We start from the raw sequence: 5,092 nt of genomic DNA, 5'->3' as shown, positions 1-5,092 counted from the left end.
CAATGCTATTATGGGCTACTGGACTCTTTTAGAATATTTTGCTGAGTTTACACACCTATAATATTCAATAATGGAACTTAGAAAAAATGGGGTATACTGATGAATGCCCATTTTGTATCTGTGTATTCAAAGTGGTTGGGATTGATACATAGTTGCATTCTCTTAATGAATATAATGATTTGTTCTAATGGTGTTTGTACATAGGATCTCAAGTCCGCATCTTGTACATCAATTAACCACTAAGAAGAATGTATGCAGTATATTATTTGTTGAAACTGTACTTCCGATTTGATTTGAAACTGTCTCATTGCTATCTGTTTATCAAGAAAACTTTGAAAAAATAAAACAAAAGTTTTTTTTGTAGAATTCAGCTGTGAATCCATCAGGACCTGCAGTTTTCTTTGTCTATATGTTATTCATTATATTTCATATTTCATTTGTTATTATTCAGTTATTGAGAGTTATTATATCTTCTTGATTTAGTTTTGTTAATTTGTACTTTTCTAGGAATCTGTGTATTTCTTTTGTGTCTTCTGCTATGTGCGAGTAAAGATTCTGAAAGTAACTATTGAAAATCTTGTGAATTTCCACTGGGTCTGTGGTAATTGCACGCTTTTTAGTCTATGCTGGAGTTAGTTTTCATACAAGACTTGAAGTACTCTGCTCCATGCTCTTCTTGCCGTCATGATTTCTAAAGAGGTCTCTGGTAATTCTGATGGGGTTTCATGTGAATGTGCCCTGTTGCTTTTCTCTACCGACATGCAGTATGTTATTTTCGTGCTCAATTTCGGGCATGTTGACTGTTATATGTGTCTACGTGTTCTTAATCTGGTGAAGTCATTTGGCGCTCTGTATGCTTTGGTTACCTGAATATCAGATTGTTTCCTTATATTTGGGAAGATTTCTGCTATTATTTCTGCCCATGTACATTTTATATCATTTGCATTGACTCCTTCTTTCCCATTGATACCTATTAGTCTCACATTTTTCATCTTTGCATTGTCTTACAGGTGATGGATTTTTTCCCCCTTCATCGTAGTTGTTTTTAAGAGATCTTTTATTATGTTTTTGCTGGCTATGATGACATCTTCAAGATCTCAAACTCTATCTTCACTTTCACTCAAAGGGTTTTGCAACCTTGTGTTTAGATTTTATGTTCCTCTATATCTCTTTGATTCTGCTTCATGTGATCTATTTCTTTCCTGTATTACTCATTCAAGGAATCCCTCATTTTTCTAATCTCTATTTTTTTTTATCAGTGTCTCCTTGAGAAGCAGTTATTAATTCTTTTGTCACAGGGATTATTTCTGGTATGATTTCCTCTATATGTTTTTTCATTTGATTCTTTTCTTCAGACTCTATTAATTCAAAGCTTTAATTTTCATTTCAGAGTTTATTTCTTATCTGGGTTCCTCTATACCTTTCTGCAGTTGTTTCTTTATTTCAGACACTATTGATTCAGATATTTCAGTTGTGTGATTCCCAATTTTTTCTGTGCTAGTGTCCTATACAGTTGTTCTTTGTGGGCTGGGGCCTGACACTGCACTTTGCTTCTACTCTTCATTTTGTATAGCACTGTCCTCTGACCTTTGGTGTAGAGCTTTGGTGCAGTTATAACCATAGCACCTACTGAAATTTGGATGTAGATCTACAAAGCTTGAATTTATCCAGTTGTGCCTGGCTTGGGTCTGGCTGCTGTGCTCAGCTCCTTTCTGCTGCAGTCCTTGAAAGTGAACCTCTTGAGCCCCTCTGGCTAGATGTTCTGCTCCAGGATTAGCTCAGTGGTTCTTTTCTCTAGTCTCTCTACAGGGACTTCAGTTTCAAAGTTTCACCCCAAGTCTCTAGGCCAGGCCTGGGCTGGGTCTGGAAGTGTCCACGGGGTGCAAGGGGGTGGGGAAGCAATCCCACACACTTGTAGTGCTTGGGCTTCAGCTTGGTCTGGAAGGGTCCCGAGTGAGCGGAGGAAGTTCTTACATGGCAAGCTTGGACTTCAGATGGCTTAAAGTTTTAGCTTTAATATTTAAATCCTTGATCCATTTTTTTGTTTGTAATTTAATAAGGGTCTACAGGGGCTCACTATATAGACTAGACTCATAGTGATCAGCCTGTGTTCAGCCTCCTAAGAGATGGACTGTAGGTGCACAGCACTAAGCCCAGTCTGAATCGCAGTCTCAGCAGTCCTGGGAGCAGTGCCAACAGAACGACCCCAGGGAGTGAACTCCCTGGCCCTGCATCTGCCTAAGCAGTTTTTTATCCATTTTGATAGTAGTTTTGTGCATGGTTTTATATAAATGTCTAATTTTAATCCTGTTTCAATGTATTTAGTACAGGGAATACTGGATCTCACTACAAAGATCACACTTGTGCTCTTTATTATTGTTTTTCAGCCTCCTAAGTGCTGAAATTACAGACCCACACCACCGTGCCCAGTTTCAACTGCTGTACCATCACGTCCCTAGGGTGGAAGCAGCATGGTAGGCCAGGTATGGAACCCATAGCCCCTGCATCTGCCTAAGCAGGCACTTTAACCAGCTGAACCAGTCTTCTAATTTTACTCTTTGACAAGTGGAAAGTGAGTATTTCCATCAGCATTTATTAAAAAGAGTATCTTTTTTTTCTAGTCACCATGTTTGGTGACTTTGTCAAATATAAGGTGACTCAGTGTACTTGAAGTTGTGTCTGCGTCTTTTAATCTCTTTCATTGATTCTCAGGTATTTTTGTCCAATATCATGATGATTTTTATCACAGCAGCTTTTTAGTATAATTCCAAGACAGAGATTATGATGTCTCATGTCTTTTCTTTGTTGCCCAAGATTGCTTTTTTTATTCTAGGTCTCTTGTGGTTCAATGCAAATTTTAGGAATGTTTTCTCTAGGTCTGTTAGATATACTAATGGTACTTTAATCAATTTTGCATTAAAACTGTATAATAATTTTAGGATTATGACCATTTTCACAGTGTTCATTCTTCTTATCCATGAGAAAGAAATATCTTTCTATTTTCTGAAACTTCAATCTCTTTTCTGAGTACTGTGATTTTCACTGTGTAAATATTTTCTTTCCTTTGTTAGAAGGGTGTTTTCTTGAGGAAAACCATGTGGTGAGATCGTTTTAACTATAAATAACTAATAAGATTACAAGTGTATTGGGCTAGGCAATATTGATGTAGTTGCAGGGCTGGGGAGATGGCTCAGGAGATTAAGTGTTTCCCTGGCAAACAAGCACAAAGGTCTGAGTTCAATCCCGGGTTATAAAAAAAAAAAAACAGATTGAAACAGTCAAAAATTGAATATGAGCTGAGATAAAAGTATGGGCAATCAAGAAGATTATAAGCAAAATAGTGCTTAGGTAATATTGATTAAATAGTGATATATGGGGGAAACCAGCATCCATTAAAAAATCAAGGACTTTCTAAGAAATAATGGGCTAGAGAAGTTTTGGTCACTCATCCAAGGTGATTGACGCCTCTTATTATTTTATTGAGACAGAGATTCATGTAGTTCTGTCCACCTTTGATCTCACTACTTAATCACAACAAGCTTTGAATTTCTGTGACCTCACTGGCTCAGCATCCTGTGGATTACAGACATGGGACATCATGCTCAGTGATTGATGCATATTTAGAATATGTCATTATTCCTCATTCCTAGCTGAAGTGTTTCATTTCCTTCAATAATGGCATTCTGTGAATGTGCCTCTGGCCACAGCTGTCTGTTGAAAGTCCAGCACATTTTAACTGGATATAATGTTGATATCTAATTTTTCTATACAAAACATCAGCACTCCATAACTTTATGGATTGATTCAGAGACAAAGAATGAGTTTATTAAAAGTCATATGGCTCTTAGCTGCATTTAATGTAGAATTCACAGAGGGGAAATAAACTCTTAACCTGCTAGATGTCTGAAATACCAAGTTCATGTTCTCTAAAATTGAGGAATGAACTAGGAACCACAGAGGTTAAAAGTGGGAATGATTTATTGAAAGGAAAAACAATTTCTGTCTAAGAGAGAAAGAAGGGACCCAGAAAGAGCATTGTTTGCTAACCATATGTCTCAAGGGTTTTTTTTTTTTTTTTTTAGCAAAACCATGAGGTGATCTAGGTTCAGGTTGGATCATAACTAAAATCAATATATAAGATTACTAAGATAGTTGCTTAAGCATATTTCAATGAGAAAAATAACAGGGTCAGCATGAGATGTGACAAATCTATAGTAAACCAATAAGATTGTAAGTATAGATGTTTAGATATATTGATTAATTCAGGATAAAGTTGGGAAGTAAGTCATATAGCAAGTGCACATAAGATTGACAGGAACTTTCCTGGAATTCATGGTTTAAGGAGGATTGATCCTCTACCATAAGGTGACTAATGTCTACTTAGAATATCAATTACAGCTCTTGACCCTTATATATGTGTGTATAGTTCCTCTTTTTCTTGAAGTCTGAACTTCAGTGAATATACCTCCAGCCACAGTTGTCTTCTGCATTGATGTTTTGAGGGCCCACGCCTGTTTGACTCCCTACAGTATTTCTACCTAAATGTACTGTCTATAATAAAATGTAAAAAAAGCAGAAACATAAAAATCTGAAAATATATTTTACTATGGAGAACAGTCTAACATATTCAAAATAGAAAAAAATTGTTGAAGTATAAGAAGGATGGAGAACGATCAATACATAGTAGCTGCTTTAAACAAAATAAGGAAGATAATCTCATTGTTTGGTCTGTGAAGGAGATGAGCCTGCTAGATGCGCTATCCAGGATATGTAGAGGCTTATTTCCAGAAAACTTCTGCAAATACAGTATTTATGGAATTGTGAGACCCAAGCTTCAAGGAAGACTTTTTGTATCAATCTTTGTGAAATAAAGATTTTGATAAACAAGGTATGAAAAGCATATTGGGTGGAGTTTGACTAACTCTCCATGAACAATCAGAACTACAAATAAAAGAAAAGCATTTCAGCAAGCAATTGATCTCAAGCTTCCAAAGAAGCAGGAAGATGATGACATCTAAGAGCCTCAATCCAGAATTCTCTCCCAGGCCTATGTGTTAACTGCTTAGTTTCTAGCTCAGAGCTATTGAAGATG

This window comes from Octodon degus, unplaced genomic scaffold, assembly GCF_000260255.1.
Source record: "Octodon degus isolate 3935 unplaced genomic scaffold, OctDeg1.0 scaffold00371, whole genome shotgun sequence".
NCBI classification, from domain to species: domain Eukaryota; kingdom Metazoa; phylum Chordata; class Mammalia; order Rodentia; family Octodontidae; genus Octodon; species Octodon degus.
Note: the sequence above shows the minus strand (reverse complement) of the source record.